Raw genomic sequence first — 22,638 nt, forward strand, 5'->3', positions numbered from 1 at the left:
CAAAACCTACCTAGAAAAGTATATTCCTTAGGCATAGAAAGCCCACGGTCAAGATTTATTGAATTGAACTGAGTCCAACTCTAAGTGGGCTTTCTTTCCCAGTGGTTTGGAAACAATATTTATTTTTATTTCCTCAATCATTTAAGGTCAACTCTTTCTGCACCCAGCTCTGGTGCATAATTATCAGGTAACATTTATTTGAAGTTAATGGTACATCAATGCCATCTTGACAATCTGCATCCCAATAAGAAAATCACTAAAATTAAATCAACAACTAACAACTATAAATACACAACTGTTGTTTCTCTTCTTTGCCAATGAAATTCAGCCAACACGTATTGTTATGAAACAATTTTTATAAAATTCCATTTAATGCCAATCATTTATTCTTTAATTTAAAGTTACCAACAATAAGTTATTTCTCCCCATGAAAATGTAAGCTACAGGATATTGCAGAAAACTCATTTAGTAAAATAATATTTCATTGAAATTTTATTGAATTTAAAGAAAAACTTCAGATCCAGGTAAAAATTAAACCATTTATATTTTTCCCACAGTTATTCTTGTAGCCTATGCTGTCTTTAGCTTGCTTTTTTCACATATTATAGAACTGAGTTTAACAGGCCATGTTAAACTCAAATTCAAAAATTATGACATTAATTTCTAAATGATCACAAGTCAACAGATAAATGTTCCATGAATAATTATTAAACTGGACATGGGAATACAGAGGCTGAAATATATTTGGGTAAGTTGGGCACCAGTAGAAGCCCTAAAGCCTTCTCTCTCCAGAGGACACTTAAAGAAAGTGACAGGTCAGCCAGAGACAATGCTGCCCATGGAATGGAAACTGGGAAGCGTGGCCAATCTGGTTTCCCAGATTCTCTTCAGATAGTTGGGAAGAAGCTTCTCCTTCTCTGCTCAGTCAAAGAACAGATCCCAGGAAAATATTACAGGGCCAGAGCCAGAAGATCCAGGGCCAATTCTAGGGAAGGTGCAATCTTCTACCGTTGGGAAATCTGGGCAAGCCCTTCCCCTGTCTAATTCTTGGGATGGTTTCCTCATCCCAAACATATGAAAAGACAATCCCAGATCAGTGGTTCTCAAAGTGGAGTCCCCTACCAGCAACATCAGTTTCACCTGATAACCTGTTAGAAACTCACATTTTCAAGTCCCATCCCAGTCCTACAGGATCAGAAGCTCTGGGGCTGAGCCCAGCAAACTTTTTTTTTTAATATTTATTATTTTTATTTATTTGGCTGCACCAGTACGTGGGCATGTGGAATTTAGTTCCCCAACCAGGGATAGAACCTGGTCCCCATGCGTTGGGAAGCACAGAGTCTTAGCCACTGGACCAACAGGGAAATTATCCTAGCAATTTGTTTTAAGGAGCTCTCTGGATGGCTCAGAAGCTGCAGAACTTTGAGGGCCACTGACTACAAATAGCACTCATCCCAGATCCCCTTGTAATGAGCTCCACCAACCTTCTAAGGACAACCTCATTTATCTTTTTAAAAATATGTGTATGTATATACACATATACATATAGATGTCTTTTCACTATAAGACATAAAATACTTTATAGGAGAAAGGCATAAAATAAAGATGATGAGAAACAGAGAAAAAGAAAGAGACACTATCTATGTAGACTGGACACACTGGACCCAACTTTCAGTGGGCCTTGGTCTTTTTGGAAACATCCTGGTCAGTGAAGCTTATTAACATCCTGTGATGACTTGATACAATTTGCAAATGTATCAATGTGGACCCTGAAAGAAAAATGACTGACAGTGATTTAAGAAATCTGTGTTTGTCCAGATCTGAAAGAGACACGTGCACCCCAATGTTCATCGCAGCACTGTTTATAATAGCCAGGACATGGAAGCAACCTAGATATCCATCAGCAGATGAATGGATAAGGAAGCTGTGGTACATATACACCATGGAATATTACTCAGCTGTTAAAAAGAATTCATTTGAACCAGTTCTAATGAGATGGATGAAACTGGAGCCCATTATACAGAGTGAAGTAAGCCAGAAAGATAAAGAACATTACATACTAACACATATATATGTGTTAGCATACTAACACATATATATGGAATTTAGAAAGATGGTAACGACAACCCTATATGCAAAACAGAAAAAGAGACACAGAAGTACAGAACAGACTTTTGAACTCTGTGGGAGAAGATGAGGGTGGGATGTTGCGAAAGAACAGCATGTATATTATCTATGGTGAGGCAGGTAACCAGCCCAGGTGGGATGCATGGGACAAGTGCTCGAGCCTGGTGCACTGGGAGGACCCGGAGGAGTCGGGTGGGGAGGGAGGTGGGAGGGGGGATCGGGATGGGGAATACGTGTAAATCTATTGCTGGTTCGTGTCAATGTATGACAAAACCCACTGAAAAAATAAATAAATTAATTAATTTAAAAAAAAAAAAAGAAATCTGTGTTTGTGTGAGCTTAATTTTTTAATCACTGTAACAGATTTCGAATGTATATGCATGTATCATGAAATCATTTACAAACTGTTATAAGGTATGTATAATAAATATTATACATCTTTGAACACTTACATATCAAAAAAGCCATTCATTTTGACTGTGTATTTACAGTCATAGAAGTTGTTTTCTCATGGTGTCTAAGCACTTGTAGAACGCAGAAAAGAAATTGCAATGAAATGGACAAATGATCAAAAGACAAAAACAAAAAAAAATTTCTTAATGAATGAGACAGATAATATTGAAAAAAGTGAAGAATTGGAAACCCAGAAAACAATAAAGCAGTATGGGACGAACAAATAAGAAACAGGGAACTTGAAGTTATCAGGAAACAACACAGCATTAAATGCATTTCATATGATGTTTTATTTACATTTATATTTATGTATATCTCATACATGCCATAAACAAATTTGTGTATAGAGCTTCCCTGGTGGTTCAGCGCTAAATAATCCGCCTCCCAATGGAAGAGATACGGGTTTGATACCTGATCTGGGAGGATCCCACATGCCACAGTGTAGCAGCTAAGCCCATGCACCACAACTATTGAGCCTGAGCCTTAGAGCCCAGGAGCGGCAATCACTGAGCCCACACGCCGCAACTGCTGAAGCTGCCAGCCCTGGAGCCCATGCTCTGCAACAGAAGAAGCCACTGCAATGTGAAGCTTGAGCAATGCAACCAGAGAAAAACCCACAAAGGAATAAAGACCCATTACAACCAAAAATAAAGTAATTAATTAAAATATCTTTTAAAAAATCTGTGTATGGCATAACATGAACAGTATTTCAACTCCAAATACTGCAATACAAGCCACAGGGCACAAGAAGATAACACACTAGAAACAATTCTATAATACTGTACAAACCACTGACACCAGCCAGAACACTGATCTTTGTGTGGAGCAGGTGAGTCCATGAGAATTTGAATCCTGCTGGCTGGTTTTTACGTTCATTTTCAAGTTAAATCTGTTGCATGCCTTTTTTTAACTTAATTTATCTCACACATTTCTTGTTTCCATAAAGATATTTTCCCATCATGCTCACTACAGTGCTTTAGGAGATATGATTCAGAAAAAGTTAGTTAACTGGCAGCCACACATAATACTGTCTCATGTGAAGCACGGAAGCACTTTGGAACAGGGCTCTTTGAAAGGACATAACCTTCCTGTGATGGAGTTATCCGTTTGTGCTCTGATGCCAACAGGGGACAGGCTTACATCATATGAGAGAATTCAGGGAACCCCTGGCCTCTCCCACACCAACAAGAATAGACTCAGTTGCTATGCACAGTGATAATGACAAAAAGCACATCAAGAACCATGGACACCTTTTGGAAAGAACAAAACATTGTTGATCTTTCTCAAAACATTCGTATAAAGATAAATGAAATATAAGAAATGTTATTTAAGAAAGAAATCATGTGCCATGAATTTACCTAAAACAGAGGAGTCCTGGAGACAGTGTTCCCATTGTTAATAAAATAAAAATAAACTGAATCATCATTAACAAAATCAAAACCACTCAACTTCCAACTCATGCTTGCCAGCAGAAAATAATAGCCCAGAGTGTCCTTTTCTGAGCAAATATCCTTATCATCTAAGTCAAATTAGGTATGTTATTTAAATAATTTTGATTATTACTTGCAGGCAAGGAAAATCAATTTAAATGTGCTAATATTTTAGTTATTATATAAGGGACTGCCACTGAGCCTGAGAAGAACTGTTACTCTATCGTATCTATTAGAAAGGCAGTGTTCTTTTAATAATAAGTTAATTTTCTCTTATATGAATTCCTCTTTTGGCTTTGCAGATGGGACTACAGAATTGTGTGTTTTTTAATTAAAACTACACACTGGAAATAAAAATGGTTTTGAAGACTGGTATTCAAAATTGAGATTTGAGAAAGCAGCAGTTTTGTCCATAGGTACCCTTTCCCCCTTAATAACCAAGCATCTCCTTACTAAATAAAAATGGGAGCAATATAGTGGAATATACATCCTGGCCTTGAAACAAAGCACCTACAAGCTAAAAACTTGCAATTCATCAATTGATACATACTACATTGGCTTTTAAGATTTCTAAATAACTGTTCCTTTTTAGTGGAATAAACACAAAAGTTATCTTTATATATATAAAATGCTATAAGCCATGGACCATAGATAGTATTTATAGCTCTGGTGAACGCAAAACTGCCAAGGGGAACAGCAGGGGTATTAAGGCATTTCATTTAAAATCACATCTTATTTGTTGTTACAATGACTCCACATGTATCATGCAACAATACAGAATGCACAGTCTCCCATCTCCTCCCCTGAAAACACTTAAATCAAGGTTAGCGTTAAAGACATTGGAGATGTCACATTCTCTGTCATGGTCCAGATGGGGGGAAAATAGGACACCAAGTTAAAGTAAAACCTGGATCAGAAGAAGAAAATGATTTTTTGTTCTACTTTATTTCATTTTTTGGTTCCAGATCTTTTTGGCTTAAAAGGAGAAAAGATGGAAAGAAATATGCAGTGAAAAGTGGGGAGAGTAATGGAAAATGCAGTTCCACAACCAAAGTAACTTATTACTGGAATCCTACTGATTCTATCAGGTGAACAAATTGTGCACAAGTGAAAAAAGTTTTTAATAAATATCCCTAAAATTGGAGCAGGGACAACTATGGTCCAAAAGCCTTAAAACAGAAATATAAAAACCATATGCAGGACTTCCCGGGTGGTACAGTGGTTAAGAATCTGCCTGCCAATGCAGAGGACACAGGTTTGACTCCTGGTCCAGGAAGATTCCACATCCTGAGAAGCAACTAAGCTCATGAACCACAACTATCGAGCCTGTCCTCTAGAGCCCCTGAGCCGCAGGTCCTGAGCCCAGGTGCGGCACTGCTGACACCCGTGAGCCCACAGCCTGTGCTCCACCAACGAGAGAAGCCGCCACAGTGAGAGGCCCGTGGACCAAGAGCAAAAAGGAGACCCCACTCGCCTCAGCTGGACAAAGTCTGAGGGCAGCAACGAAGATCTAGTGCAACCAAAAATAAATAAATACGTCAATAGATTTTTTTAAAAAACACATGAAAAGCAAATAAGAATGTTATTTTTATTTCTCATGTTAAAGATAAAAAGCTTTGGCTTGTAAATTCTATGATCATGGGATACAGGAATTTTAATGAAAATTTCAAACTATTTAATATGACTAGTGATTTCACTTTGTGTTTTACAAAGACATTTAATGCTCATATCCGGTTTTTATTGCCCTTTTTCTCTGAAATGAGTGTAAGATTCTTTCTCAAATAATGCTTAAATTCAACAGAAGGGATTCTAAGGAAAATCTGTGGTCATGTTAAGATAACACTAGTTATTAAATTGTCTTTAATACCATTAAAAAGATCACGTGACTCTTCCTTCAAATCAACAAGAGCTAAACTTGCAGAAAAGCAGCTAAATGGAGCAATCAAAGAGAAGCAACACTAACTGTCACAACCACACCCAGCGTGACACGGTTCATCTTCTCCTTCCACAAAGGGTTAGCAGCTTTTGTTTTAGGGACTGCCGATGAGTGTGATGGAGTAAAAGCTACATGCTGTGCAGATCAGTGTGTACAGCAGGTGATTATTATCCTAGTACCACATCACGATCATGTCTTAAACTTGACATACTGACCACCTGAAGAGATAAGGACAGAGGAAACCCAGGTTCTCTCTATAGTCACAGATTTCAAACTCAACTGATCCTAGAAATAAAAATGACAAATCTCTATTCTCATTAAATGCCATTAGTTCATCAAAAGATCTGTCCAGAAATCTGGACAAAATGAGACTGATTTGTCCCAGGATTAATTCCAAACACTGCATCCTTGTATGAAGAGTCAGAAACCAACAGTTTAAGAACTGTCACATTGGGGGGAAAACTAAGATATTTAAATTTACATTTTCACTCCATCTGGTGTTAATCTCTTCTCCAATCTGGATAGAATTTTTATCACTCTGTTACAGTGTAGATTAGGGCTCCCCAAGAGACTCAGTGGTTAAAGACTTCACCTGCCAATGCAGAAGACCCAGGAGATGTGGGTTCAATCCCTGGGTTGAGAAGATACCTGGGAGAAAGAAATAGCAACCCAATCCAGTATTCTTGCCTGGAGAATCCCATGGACAGAGGAGCCTGGCAGGCTATAGTCAGTAAGGTCACATAGTCCGACACAACTAAGCGCAGAGGCAACAGTGTAGATTAATCTTTGATGCTTTTGTAGCTAAAGTAATTGAAGGACTTGTATCACCAGTGAACCATGGAACATCATGAGGTGGTTTACAGAGGGTGGAGGACATGCATAAAGACAATAGCTATTTCCCAATAAAGAGCTGGAGGGTGGAGGACATGCATAAAGGCGGAGGACATGCATAAAGAAAATAGCTATTTCCCAATAAAGAGCTAAATGACAAATCATGGTAACAATAAGCCACGAAGCTTCCCGGAAAAAAAAATTACATTTAAGTTGAGCTCTAAAGGAAAGCGGGACGTTGCTAAGAGAGTGTTCCAGCCCAAAGAAACATGGCAAACAAAGTTTTGGAGACAAGAAAACATTTAGGACTTTGTTCTAGAAAGAGCTGGATCTTGTAGAGCTATGCAGAGACCACATCAATGGCTAGATTACCATCAGGTAGTAAATCAGGGCAAAAGGAATAACCTGGAGAGATGGACACCAACTAGACAAGAAATCCAAGACATCTTTCCCTCCTACTCTGAAACACTGAGGCTGAAGTTAGAGTCATATCTGAGTCTAATAATATTCAGTAATCCTTATTGATACGAATGTTTTTGCTTTTCAACTCCAATAGAAAAGGCATATACAAATCACTAGCTATCAAGATGATCGTTCCTTTAGAGAAAAACAACTTTTAAGGAGACTTCATTATTTCTTTGTTCCTGTAGAAGAAATAAGCTTTGTTGCACACGAATGAACATTTTGTATAAAATGACCTTCTGCTTGAAAGCTACAAAGATTGCTTCTGCTTTAAAAACAGCAAACATTTCAAAGTAGATTATAAAAGCTAATCTATAAAGTTTCCAGAGAAAGCAGGTAACAGAACAATGGAGTAAACACATCGTGTGTATGTGGGGAGAGTTTTCTTTCCTTCCTCCACCCCCTCTCTTCCTGTCTCCTTCAGATTGCATAAGGCTACACCAACCTTTTACAAGACAAAATAAGCCTAGAGTTTACAACAGAAGGCTGGATCACAATCAATAACAAATTATCTTTGTTTCCACAGGAGATACCTGTTATCAATTTGAGGCTGATTCGATTAATAACTGTTATCAACATGTGTGGCCAATTTCCAAACCAAAGCTATCTCATTTTACACCTAAGGCTGCATTTGCCAAAATGTAACATTTGCAAAACTATTGAACATGGAAATAGCCAAACTGCTCAAAAGGCTACCCAGGGGCCAAAGCAGCTGGGAGGAGACAGAAAGAAAAGACAGTCTTACATTTCAGCCCAAGCACGTTTTTCCAAATGATCCAGCATTTTAGAATGTGGTCTTCTACGTAGGTATCCTCCTGACAGTGGTTTATAGAGTTGGATTATCAAAATCAAGGCTACTTAACCATGAGCCTTGTTAACTTCCCTCTGAATCCTTCAGTTTTAAGATAACTGAACTCTTTCCTTCATGGACAATGGAACTGTCATTAACTTCCTGGGAGGATATAAGTCCAGTGTGAAAAGAGCTATGATATTAAGTCAATTTAAGGATAAACATATCTTTTTTACACAATGGAAATCATCTATCACTTAGGGCTCTGACCATGTTGAACGAAATTTTGTTCCAGCCCTTAATTATATCTTTCCAGGGCTGACTCAGAGGTTCTGACCAGAACCCACAGTGGCAGAGCATTGAGGGTACTGTCCAACTAGCTAAGGAAGATGGGAGCATCTGCCTAAGATAAGAAAGATAAGATAAGGTGCAGCCAAGTTAAGAAGGCGATAGTCCTGGAGAGAATGTCTACGGTACAGAGTTTCCAATCCTGGCTGTAACAACAAGTTCCCATCACTTCTGTTCAATTTAGTTTAACGAGTATTTGTTCAGAACCTATTAAGTAATCAGAACAGCAACAAGAACTGAGTGGGACACTAAGAAGAGATGACTTAATCATGGCTCTAAGCTTTTGGCCTTTTAAATATTACAGCTCAATAGAATTAGAACAGTCTCACAGCCCAAGAACAAAAGTTTGAATCCAGATCTTTCTGCTCAGTAGTTACTTGACTCTGTGAAAACCTTAACTTCTCTGAGTTTTGGTTTTCTTACCCAGTGAACTGAAATAATACCATTTTTAGTCTGTATCTCCATGTGTGAATTTGATGAGCATGTACATGCAAAACATTTCCTGAAGAATTCCACACAAATGTAATTAAGCTATCATGGTAATGGGGCAGGGGAGGAGACAAAATTTTCAAGCATAACACAGTTTGACTGGAACAAGAAAAGACCACAGAGTCTATGACTTCCATAGTTGGCTCCCATGTGGGGAGAACTTGGAACAGCAATGCAAGTTCACAGTTGCATGGAGGTTATGTGAAAGTTAATTCTGCTGCCAAGAAAGGGACTCCAAAATCTGTGTTCTCAAATACAAGGCTGTGCACCTGCTCCTTAAGGACTGGCTTTCAGAATCCACCACTCTTTTTTTAGCTTCAACAGAAAAATCTGTGATCAGTGGGGTGGAAATGAATGAGGCAAGGGCCTTTATAAAGTTTTGACTGATGTCCTCAAAATGGCACAAACACAGAAATTAAGGTGTTTGCCAAAGCAAGCTCCTTTGACGGATGGTACCAGTGAGACACAGAACAGGATAGTGAATATGGCAAGCAGCTCCCAGCCCCTGGGCCCCAACTATAGTCCGGGAAGGAAAATTCCCTTCACTCTTGAAAACAGAGAGATATTGAACAATTTCCATGTCTAATCAGATTTTATCTACTCAGATGGATTTTTATGTAAATATGATGCAGGGGAAAAGCTATTTCAATTCTGTTTCTATTCTCTCCTGTATCCATCCATCCAGATGTTTACCAGGCAACTTCAGTTTGAAAGGGAACATATTATGTTGGTCCAAGAGTAGGCTCCAGGGTCAGACAACCTGACTTGAATCCTGGCTTGAGCTACTTCATTAGAGTACTCTGGGCAAAAGTTCTTGGTACCTAATGAATGTTCATTAGTGTCAGCTCTTATTATTGTTGATGATGATGACAAGACAATGCTGATGATAATTAAATATATGAGAAGAATTACACTAAAAGCTGGGCCATGAAGATGACCAACACATTCACAGTTCAGCTCTGAGGAGCAGCAAGTATTTATAATTAGACAGTGTAGTGTGGGCTATTACAGGAGGCCCCACAAGGAGATAACAGCAAATTATTTAGTTTCACACTTCCTATCCCAGTGCCAAACTGTTCTAAGTACTTTAGTCAATTAATCCAGTTAATCCTCATAGCCATCCTATAAAGGAAAGCACATACACTTATCCCAACTTTACACATGGTAGAACCACAAAGCAAAGAGGTTTAAGGTGTTATGACAACTCAAAGTAAGGAACTCAAAGTAAGATAACTCTGCCAGGGAACAGGGTACCAGTGTGAGGAAGGTTTCATAAATGATGTGACAGTGAGTTTGAGTTAAAGGCTGAGTGGAAGTCAGCCAACTGGCTAAGAGAAGTGACGGGAGACTGAGCAGCAAAGGCTCCAAGGAAGAAGCCTCATGAGTCTGCAGAGCTGTAGGTGGTTTGGAATGGGGAAGGCCAGTGGTGTGGGGAGAAGGGTACAAAGAGGCAGGCAAGTGGGGTTCAGATGAGCAAGGGCAAGGAGCAAGGCCAAGGAATACTACACTCTGTGCACTACAGTCAGGGTGAGGAGCAAAGAGGTCTGACTGGGCATAAAAGCAACATGATCAGTTCTGAAACTGAAGTCATCTTTAAAGTAATCTGGTAGTAATGATTTAAAAAATAGATTAGACTCCTATATCTAGATTGGGAGGAAGGAAGGGATGGATTTGGGGCATACCAGGAAAGGAATGCAGGGTGAAGGAAGGTTTTAAGGTGAAAATATGCTCAGTCTGTGAACAGTAATAAGCAAAAAGCAGTAATAAGAACTGTCATGAAAAGGTCCCTGCAGACCCAGGTCGGGCAGTACTCAGATACTTCCTGAGGACCAGAAAGCAATTAGCAGGCCTCCAATTCAAAGAGCCTTAAACTTAGACTTCCTGCATTAATCTCCTAAAGAAAGCACAGGTATAGTCACAGAGAAACCATAGCACTGGAAGAAGATGCATCTCTTTCCTGGACCACACAGCCTATGGTGCATATAATTTTTCTTTACTGTATCTTTTACTTCTTGGGAAAAACTCAGTCACACTGTATAAGCACTCTTTGCTTTAAAAAAAATTAATGTGTTAAATGCAAATATTTAAAATATATCCCAGTTCTCAACTCAGTTTTGTCATTAGGTCTGTATAGTCAAAGCTATGATTTTTCCAATAGTCACATATGAGTGTGAGAGTTGGACCATAAAGAAGGCTGAGCGTCAAAGAATTGATGTCTTCAAATTGTGGGGATGGAGAAAACTCTTGAGAGCCCTTGGACTGCAAGAAGATCAAACGAGTCAATCTCGAAATCAGCCCTCAACATTCATTGGAAGGACTGATGCTGAAGCTGAAGCTCCATTACTTTGGCCACCTGATGAGAAGAGCTGACTCAGTGGAAAACACCCTGATGTTGGGAAAGATTGAGGGCAGGAGGAGAAAGGGGTGACAGAGGATGAGATGGTTGGATGGCATCACTGACTCAATGGACATGAGTTTGAGCAAACTCTGGGAGACAGTGAAAGGCGGGGAAGCCTGGCGTGCTGCAGTCCACAGGGTTGCAAAGAGTTGGACATGACTGAGCAACAACAATATTTCTTAACAGACAGGGAAACTTGACAAATGAAAATGGCCTGGGTCCCTCTTGATTTTTGAAGGACCTTGAGTTATCAGACCAAGTTGGCTTTTACTTTTCTAAGGTAAAGTCAACCACACATACATATGTGTGAAGCTGACTTAAAATGAAATCAAGAATAAATAGTGAAAAATAAGACCATTCCCGTGATCTTGGTCCCCAAGCATTTTATGTAAGTCCCTTGCTTCAGTGTGCACAGAAAAGGCCCTCCTCCAGGAAAAGAAAGAAGATCCTGAAGCCAGCATTCTAAACCCTGCCTGATACTTTCCCCAAAAAATGACTGCTTCAATTTAAGATACTGGGCAACAAGGGGAGCAGTTCTGGGGGCAGGATCCTGTCTAGATATGAGCTATACAAAAGCTATATATGAGCTTTTAAGTCCACTGGAAGCTGAGTAAAGCAAGGGGCTGGTTCTGAATGAAGTGTGTGTGCCTTCAACTCATCTTCTGTTCTCTTTCCCTTCTAATTCTTATATGCCCCTTTTGTATTCAAGGAATGACATTTTCACCATTTGGAATCAGGCTTACCATTTTAAAATTCCAAGGATGAGAAGCCAGCTTAACGGATAAGCTGGCTCTCCCTTTTTTAATGCCCAGGTAATGAACTGAAATTACATAGCAGATTTGAATTTTATAGAAAGTTATTCATATACTTTATTCTCTCTGCTTCAATTCTCTTTCTCCTCTGTCAACTTTTAATTATAACTTTATTTCAAAATGACAATCAAGTAAGCAGATATATGAACACATGCTAGTGGTAAAAGATTGGAGGATTTTTTTTTTTTTTTAATGAAGAAAAGAACTAACAAAGGACTGATTCCACAGTACCTAAAAGTAATCTGAGACCAAAAACTTAAATTCTTTCAAATGTTTATGCAATTCATTTGTACACCAGACTTGCTTTTTTTTTTTTTTCTTGACATGGAACATTTTTCAGTCTTTATTGAGCTTGTTACAATATTGCTTCTGTTTTACCTTTTGGTTTCTTTGGCCATGAGGCATATGGGATCTTAGATATCTGACCAAGGATTGAATCTGCACTGCCTGCATTGGAAGGTGAAGTCTTAAACATTGGACTGCCAGGAAAGTATCATCGACCTGCTTTTGACATTCATCATGCTTTGCTCACACGTACTCCCTCCTGATCGGTCATGCCCTTCAGTCTGGAGTCTTGTAACTTTCCAATGCTCTCACAGGACTCAAACAAAATGGACAACACACTGACAGTCTATGGTTGCCTTTCTCCAAACATCCAGCCCCTAGACACACACAGCAGTAGTAAATTCAACCACATAAAATGTCCACTCTGTGAATCAAAAGCAGTTAAATCTCAGCAAGTCTATGCAGTTTTAGCAAATAGATCTGGCCTTTAGTGGGCTTTAAATTCCCTTTAATAGTCTAAAGGAGCAAAATTATTTTGAGCAAACTAAGAGTTCGACGAAGATATAGAAGATGGGAATGAATACAACAGAGGCCCTTCTTTGTGCCCAGAACTTTACACTGTTTGCCCACTTAAGCTTTACAATAAACCCTTGGGGAACTATCCTTAACACATGGATGAGAAACAGTTTTAAAAGGTGAAGGGACTACCCCCAAAGTGATCCAGAAAATGAGTTATAGTGTTAAGAATGATGCTCATTTTCCAGTGACTATGAAGATGGGGAGATCCTGGCTGGGAGAAGGATGTTGGATTTCATTATCCTCCCAGACTTTTGACCCTTCCCCAAAGTCCTTCAATAAAATGGCTTGATTCCCTCCCCCAGCAAAGAAACTCAGGACACTCCCACTTGGCTAAGCTGTTATAAACACTTGGCTCATCAGTACCAATGTGGACACCCTCTGTCGTGATATGGATCCTTGGAACCATGGCCACTAGCAGCTGCCTCAACTAGTCCTTAAGCAAAGACTTAAGTCTAACAAACAAATAAACTGATGACATGATGTCTTGATTGGATCCTGACTGTCATGAATATTAAGCTTCAAAATGGGGTAGAAAGAGGCATAAGAGCTAGACTGGAGGAAATGATACACCCTCATATCTTTTGCACTATATCAGAAACCGTGCCTGCCATCTAATTATCTGATGAAAGAAAAACAGACTGATGTCCTGGTCACAATTTTTATCGTGCCCCAAAACATGGATGCAAATCTATCATTGAGGGGAAAAAAAAAAACACAATCTGATGGGTGATCATTACCTATTATCTCTCACAGCTCAGTGATCCTCCCTTTCAGGCCTGGAGACCTTTTAGAGAACTCATCTCCATGGTAACAAGGAGTTCGTACAAGAGTCAAGACCAAACATCTAGTTCTTGATGTGATGGGAGAGGCAGTAGCCTTATGTGGTCTGAGAGCAGCTGCTCATACGTGTCCTTTAGGCCAAGTTCCACTTGATCCCCACAGGGAGCCTTGCAGAATCAGCTCAGTAGGAGCAAGACACTGAGCAGGAACAGGCTGCTGCACCTGGAAAACACGGTCCTCCCACTGCACCGTCAGTGCCTCCCAAGCACGAACCAGCAGACAGGACCCCAGCCTTCATGGGCTTATGTTGGAAGAGACAAAGGGGACAGATGCAAACAGAGAACAGATGCAGTAGGTCACATCAGGTAAGAATGAGTGTCGTAAAGGTTATAAAACAAGGTGGCATGGTAGAAAGTGACAGGGGCAGGAATGTTTGTGGTGCTCAGAAAAGAGATTCCCACAAAATCAACATGTACTTGAATAACAAGAAGGAGCCCAGAGGCTATCTGGGCTAAGAGCCACCCAGGTGGAAAAACAGCAAGTGCACAGGCTCTGAGGGTGCTGGCTACTTAACTCAAACACAGATCCACAATCTGAAACCCGTGGTGACAGGTGTGCCTAGTTCAGGATTATTTGAATTCTAGAAAGGTACAGTGATACACATATCACATATTTGTTACAAATCACCCCCAGTGAGGGCTGAGGAAGTACTCCATAATCAGTATTAATATTTCTATAATAAGACATATCATTATTCACACTAAGGAGAACAAATAAATATTATACATAACCACCTGTTAATTCAATTCGTTTCCACCAAATGAGTTATGAAAAAAGTTTCAACCTTCAGAGCTATCTGTATTACAAAATTGGAGTACGAGTTTGTGAACCTACTCAAACTTTAAAAAATTTAAGTTCATAGGCATTTCTCAACTTTATGTTAGCCACAAAGTATTCTCAGCCCTTTAGCTTGGCTATCACATGAGCCAACAAATCACCAAATTAAATGAGAAAGGACAGAACAAATAAATGCAAATGGAGGAGAGACCTTATTGGAGTGATGAAAATGCATGCACAAGATTTCCTGAGAAATCTTTATGCAGGTCAGGAAAGGAAAAAGGAAAGTGAAGTTGTTCAGTCGTTCCGACTCTTTGCAACCCCATGGGCTGTTGCCTACCAGGCTCCTCCGTCCATGGGATTTTTCCAGGCAAGAGTATTGGAGCGGGTTGCCATTTCCTTCTCCAGGGGATCTTCCCAACCCAGGGATTGAACCTGGGTCTCCCACATTGCAGGCAGAAACTTTACCATCTGAGCCACAGGGAAGTCCTAATGCTGGTCAAGAAGCAACAATTAGAATCGGACATGGAACAAAGGACTGTTTCCAAATCAGGAAAGGAGTACGTCAAGGCTATATGTTGTCACCCTGCTTATTTAACTTATACACAGAGTACATCATGAGAAATGACGGGCTGGAAGAAGCAAAGCTGGAATCAAGATTGCCAGGAGAAATATCATTAACCTCAGATATGCAGATGACACCACCCTTATGACAGAAAATGAAGAGGAACTAAAGAGCCTCTTGATCAATGTGAAAGAGAAGAGTGAAAAAGCTGGCTTAATACTCAACATTCATTCAGAAAACTAAGATCATGGCATCTAGTCCCATCACTTCACAGCAAATAGATGGGGAAACAATGGAAACAGTGAGAGACTTTATTTTCTCGGGCTCCAAAAAAAATCACTACAGATGGTGATTGCAGCCATGAAATTAAAAGATGCTTGATCCTTGGAAGAAAAACTATGACAAACCTAAACAGCATATTAAAAAGCAGAGAAATCACTTTGTCAACAAAGGTCTGTATTGTCAAAGTTATGGTTTTTTACAGTAGGCATTTATTGATGTGAGAGTTGGACCATAAACAAAGCTGAGCACTGAAGAACTGATGCTTTTGAACTGTGGTGTTGGAGAAGACTCAAGAGTCCCTTAGACTGCAAGGAAATCCAACCAGATGACACCTGGTTCAATCCTAAAGGAAATCAGTCCTGAATATTCACTGGAAGGGCTGATGCTGAAGCTGAAGTTCCAATGCTTTGGCCACCTGATGCGAAAAACTGACTCTTTAGAAAAGACCCTGATGCTGGGAAAGATTGAAGACAGGAGGAGAAGGGGACCACAGAGAATGAGATGGTTGGATGGCATCACCGACTCAATGGACATGAGTTTGAGGAAGCTCTGGGAGTTGGTGATGGACAGGGAAGCCTGGCGTGCTGAAGTCCATGGTGTCGCAAAGAGTCGGACACAACCGAGCGACTGAACTGAGCTGAAGATTGTTAGAAAAAACATCAATGAGAGAAACTCAGAAATGTTAATTAATATACTCACAAGTCTGCAAAAACCCTTTTATCTATAACGTGATCCATTTTCTCACAGTAAAAGTGTTCCCAGTAATGTAAAATGATACATCTATTTTGGAAAACAATCTGGCAGTTACTAAAAGGTTAAACACAGACTTATCATACAACCCAGACTCCCACTCTTTCATTTTTCAAGAAAAATGAAAAATTAAGTTGACACAAAAACTTATACACAGATGTTCACAGCTGCGCTTTTCATAATGGCCCCAAAGTGAGAATAACTCTAGAGCCCAGGAGCCGATGAATGGATAAACAAATGCAGTAAATCCATACAGTGGAATACTAGTCTGCAGGAAAGAGAAATGAAGCACATCAGCACACAACATGGATGGAACTTGAAAACAGCAGGCTATGTGAAAAGAGTCAGTCACACAAAATCACATCTTATATGATCCCATGTATACGAAATGTCCAAAAAAGGGGAAATTCACAGAAACAGAAAGCAAATTACCAGATGCAGCGCTGGGGAAGATGGTAAAATTGAAGGACAGGAGCTAAAGTTACTGGGCTTCTTTCCAGGATAATGAAATTGTTCTAAACTTAGTTCTGGTGATAGTTTTACAACTGCAAGCATTTAAGGCTTAATATATTTACTAAATATATATAAATACATATATGAGATTTAATATAAATGTTGAATATCTTTAGCATATATTAAATTTAATTTATATAACATTTAATATATGTGCTATATATTAAATATACATATTTAGTATATATATTTAATTTAACATATATACTAATATATAAATACATATATGCTAAAATTTAGAGTGAATTTACACTTCATATGGATAAATTGCATGGTATATAAGTTATATTTCAATAAAACTATCACCAAAAACACTGTGTTTGGTACATTAAGATGGAATTAAATATGCATTACTGTCTGATGTTCCTCAAAGCACAAATGACTCCATGACATCTGCCAGATTAGTGAGTATAACCCGTCTTCATAGAACGTGACCTGTGACTGCCAATCACCATTAACAGGGGGAAAGTTCTCGTTTTCCAACTATGACATTGGACAAGCCTGTGAAGGGATTTAAATCTCCTTTAAAGACTTACTTATTTACTTGGCTCTCAGTTAGGATTTCTTATGCACCTTTAGCACAACAGCGCATTTCAGATTAACTAGTTAAAGTATTATCATTTGCAATAACTGTGACAAGAAACAATAAATATCATTGAGATAAAAGTAAGTATATTAAAGTGATCCTTGGAAGAGTCTTCTCGTGTGAACATTCAACCACAGCAATCTAGAAATAAAACTGATGGTGCCTAGGGGGGGCTTCCCCAGTGGCTCAGTGATAAAGAATCTGCTTGCAATGCAGGAGCTGCAGGAGACGTGGGTATGATTCTTGAGTCAGAAAGATACCCTGGAGGAGGGCAGGGCAACCCACTCACTCCAGTATTCTTATCTGAAAAATCCCATGGGCAGAGAACCCTGGCAGGCTACAGTCACAATGAGTCAGAAATGACTGAAGTATCTTAGCGTGCACGTACACCTAGCAGGATTCTAGGTCAATACAGAGTTATCAAACACATAATGCTAACTAAAAATTTTCTTGCTTTTTGAGAAAGTAAACACCAAATGGAGGAAAAGCTCATAGACCAGCAACAACATTTTGGAAGGTTTATAATAATGTATTACTATTTATTTATATCTCATTGCACTTCAAATAGATTTTCTCCTCATTGCTATGATACATCAAGAAGAAAAAGTGAAATAAAACCTCGATTATTAAATTAATTTAGAACATTTGATCTTAAGGAACATTAAACCAGTTTGTCAACAAATATTTATTAAGCATCGACTATATACAGAAAACAGGGCCAGACACTGAAAGGACCGACAAAATATTTATGGTAGTTTCTGCCCTCTAGGAATTTGTAGTCACATCTTGCAACAATAAAAAACAATCCCTAATGCTATTTGTCAGATTTCAAATAATGTCTCCAATTAATAAGTGGTGTAAGAGATGAATGGAGTGATGACACCCAACTTCTGAGACCACCGAGAGACTGGAGATGAATTCTGAACTAACTTTAAGAGGTGTAAAATTTAGGCAGGTTCCAAGTAAAGAAGGCAGATATCATAAATAGGAAAAGCTGTGAAAGGCCAAGCTGCACTTTTGGGGATGGAGGGCACATCAGCCTGGGCAGCCAGGCAAGGACACTGCACAGCTGGGACAGGTGCGGGGCAGAAGCCTGGACTAAACTGTGTGAGTGCCGCACTTCATCCTAAATCAGTTCAGAGAGATGCTAGAGGAAAAGTGACCCAAGACAACCAGGGGCCAGGGTCCCCTGGGGATGGCAACAGAGCAAAGGTGAAGAGATACAAGAAAGCAGAGGGCTGTGGTTCACCCATGCCAACCAACTGAAGCAGTGTGTCCAGCACTGAACACCACGCAGATGGTGCCCAGGACATACATGGCCCCATCACTGTCAAGTCTAATCACACCTAACAATAGTCTTATTCTCTATCAGTATTCTTAAAAAAGATTTGTGTCTTTAAATTATTTAATAGGTTTCTTTAAAAAGAGAAATGTTCCTTTGTAAAGTCTTAGGTCAGGAGAAAATAATAAGACAAGCCTTTTGGTGACCTTCTATAACCGTGGAATATTGATATATCATATGTATACATATCTAAGATTATTTCTATTATGTTCACTAAGCTTTCACAGGGGGCGAGATGAAGTAAGTAGGGTGATTAGCATATCAAGTAGAACAGGTTAAAATGGAAATACACCTGAATATTAACTTCAGGACACATACACTGATTATTAAACTGAATATATCGGATATGCTGGTTATATGCTAAAAACAAAGCTTATGTGAACCAGAAGCAATCAGGGACTCATCTTGGTTTTCTCTCCCTCTCTGTCTCTCTCTCAAAAGAAGTTAAGTTCAAATATTATTTAGAAAGTAAAGATTAATGAGACACAGTCCTCCTCAAAGATTGCACAAAATAGTAAAGGAGATAAATATGTTATCAAATCACTGCTATTTAATATGATGAACATTATATGTAATTCAGATTTGATATCTTTAAAATAAGCACTAAAATAATACCTGTTAATAAAAAGTCAAAAAAGGAATACCAACTTGTGTCCATGTATTCTAATAAAATCTTGCACCTTATATAATTTCCTTCATTTACCAATATTTCACTAAAACAAACCACTACCTTAATGCTGTCTAATAGAATTTTTAATATGCAGGTACTCAATGAAAATCATCAATAATGCTCTTCACTTCAATGATAAATAATATTATAAGCAATAGTCAGACAGTGGGTGGGGAGTCATAGGACACACCACTAGTAGAGGTAAAGGTGGGAGGCATCTAAACTATGCAGGTGGTAGGTAATGTTTCAGAGTAAGGGACATGGAAGGAGCAAAAGAGTGTTACAAAGGCCAGAGTGGCCAGTGGGCACAAAATCTAGGATACTCTGGGAAAACATGACAAAGATCCTGGATCCATTAAAATAAGTTTATTGGGAAGGCAAGTTGGCAAGCTTAAAAGAAGACTACTATAGGTTTCCCTGATGGCTCTGGGGTAAAGAATCTGCTTGCCAAAGAAGGAGACACAGGCTTGATCCCTGATCCAGGAAGACCCCACATGCCATGGAGCAGCTAAGCCTGCATCACAACTACTGAGTGCACATGCCCTAGAGCCCATGCTCTGCAACAAGAGAAGCCATCACAATGTGAAGTCAGAGCTCCACAACTAGAGAGCAGCCCCTGTTCCACGCAACTAAAGAAAAGCCCATGCAGCAACAAAGACCCAGGACAGTCAAAAATAAACAAATATTTTAACAGAAACACTGGTTAGTCCTATGAGTTTCAAAAACTCTAAGCAATATGACCGGACAGCCATTAGAGAGGAAACACTAGAGAACATGTTAGTACTAGAAAGTACTAGAAGGTAACTAGAAAACAGTTAGTACTGTTCACAGGTTCTCAAAGCAAGAATACTACAGTGGGTTGCCATTTCCTCCTCTACTGGACCACATTTTGTCAGAACTCTTCACTATGACCCAGCCATCTTGGGTGGCCCTGCAAGGCATGGCTCATAGCTTCATTGAGTTATGCAATCCCCTTTGGCACAACAAGACCGTGATCCATGAAGGGAGAAAAGGTTGGTTTTCATTCCAATCTGAAATAAGGGCAACACCAAACAACATTCAAACTACCATACAATTGCACTCCATTGAACACACTAACAAGGTAATGCTCAAAATCCTTCAAGCTAGACTTCAGCAGTACCTGACCAGAGAATGTCCAGATGTACAAGTTGGGTTTCAAAAGAGGCAAAGGGACTGGAGATCAAATTGCCAACATCTGTTGTATCATGAAGAAAGCAAGGGAATTTCAGAAAAAGCTCTACTTCTGCTTCATTGACTATGCTAAAGTCTTTGACTGTGTGGATTACAACAAACTGTGGAAAATTTTTAAAGAGATGGGAGTACCAGATCATTTTACCTGTCTCCTGAGAAACGTATATGCAGATCAAGAAGCAACAGTTAGAACCAGACATGGAACAATGGACAGGTTCAAAATTGGGAAAGGAGTACAAGAATGTATACTGGCACCTTATTTATTTAACTTACATACAGAGTCCATCAGGCAAAATGCTGGGCTGGATAAATCACAAGCTGGAATCAAGGTTGCCTGGAGAAAACAAAACCTCATATATGCAGATGATATCACTCTAATGGCAGATATATCACTTCTGATGAGGGTGAAAGAGGAGAGTGAAACAGCTGATTTGAAGTTCAACATTCAAAAAACAAAGATCATGCCATTTGGTCCCATCACTTCATGGCAAATAGAAGGGAAAAAAGTGGAAGCAGTGACAGATTTTATTTTCTTGGGCTCCAAAATCACTGCAGACAGTGATTGCAGCCATGAAATTAAAAGATGCTTGCTCCTTGGAAGGAAAGCTATGAAAAACCTAGAGAGCGTATTAAAAAACAGAGACATCACTTTGCTGACAAAGGTCCATCTAGTCAAAGCTATGGTTTTTCCAGTAGTCATGTAAGGATGTGAGTGCTGGACCATAAAGAAGGCTGAGTACTGAAGAACTGATGCTTTCTAATTGTTGTGCAGGAGAAGACTCTTGACTGCAAGGAATCAATCCAATCAATCCTAAATATTCATTGGAAGGACTAATGCTGAAGATGAAAGTCCAACACCTTGGCCACCTGATGAAAAGAGCTGTCTCACTGGAAAAAAAAAAACTTTATGCTGGTACAGATTGAAGGAAAAAGGAGAAGGGGCAGTAAAGATGAGATGCTTAGATAGTATCACTGATTCAATGGACATGGAGTTGAGCAAGCTTCAGGGTATGTAAAGTACAGAGGAGCCTGGCATACTACAGTCCATAGGGTCCAAAGAGTTGCATATGTCTTCACGACTGAACAACTACAGCAAGTTGGTACTAAGAGAATTAGACCTCACAGTTTATCAAATATAAACAGGAGAGGATAGATGAATTCTCAGTCAAAAACCATTTTATCACTCCTAACAACTTTGACCTGGCAGGTGCCTGGATTCCTGCCACAATATTTACTTGCAAAATATGTTTGTTTTGTTACCCTAGTTTTGTTTGCTCTCTGCTTTCAATCTGTAGCACCCTTCTATTTTGAGATTGCTTTTCTCTTTTTAAGCTTTGTAGCCCCTTCTAAGAATATTAACCATAATTATAAGATCACATAGAATAATGCAAATATGTATGGAGTTAAACAGCTGCCTTTTTCATATCAAGTAATCTGGGAAAAGAAGGAAAAGGAAGGAAAGTTAAGAAAAGCTCAGTCTAAAATGCAGACAAAGAACACAATTACTGAAATTAAAAATACTCTAGAAGAAGCCAATAGCAGAAGAGCTGAGGCAGAAGAATGAATCAGTGAGCTGGAAGATAAAATGGTGGAAATAACTTCTGAAGAGCAGAATAAAGTAAAAAGAATGAAAAGAACTGAGGATAGTCTCAGAGATGTCTGGGACAATATCAAACACATTAACATTTGAATTATAGATGTCCCAGAAGAAGAAGAGAAAAAGAAAGGGTATGAGAAAATTTTTGAAGAGATTATAGTTGAAAATTTCCCCAGCATGGAAAAGGAAATAGTCAATCAAGGCCAAGAGGCACAGAGTCCCATACAGGGCAAACCTAAGGAGAAACACACTAAGACATGTACTAATCAAACTAACAAAGATTAAACACAAAGAAAGAACATTAAAAGCAACAAGGGAAAAGCAACAAGTAACATAAAAGGGAAATCCCATACATTTAACAGCAGATCTTTCAGCAGAAACTCTGCAGGCCAGAAGGGAAAAGCAAGATATATTTAAACTACTGAAAGGGAAACGTCTACAACCAAGATTACTCTACCTGGGAAGTATCTCATTCAAGACTGATGAAGAAATCAAAAGCTTTTCAGACAAGCAAAAGTTAAGAGAATTCAGTACCACCAAACCAGCTTTACAACAAACGTTAAA

At 39.1% G+C, this 22,638-nt stretch overlaps 1 protein-coding gene across 4 annotated transcripts in view; it reads right to left on the bottom strand.

The window, feature by feature from the left end:
- CACNA2D3 (calcium voltage-gated channel auxiliary subunit alpha2delta 3) overlaps positions 1-22,638 on the bottom strand; it is an 846,876-nt gene that overhangs the window by 569,531 nt on the left and 254,707 nt on the right. The window lies entirely within an intron of this gene.

The sequence above is a fragment of the Cervus elaphus genome, chromosome 24 (assembly GCF_910594005.1).
Source record: "Cervus elaphus chromosome 24, mCerEla1.1, whole genome shotgun sequence".
Taxonomy (NCBI): Eukaryota; Metazoa; Chordata; class Mammalia; order Artiodactyla; family Cervidae; genus Cervus; species Cervus elaphus.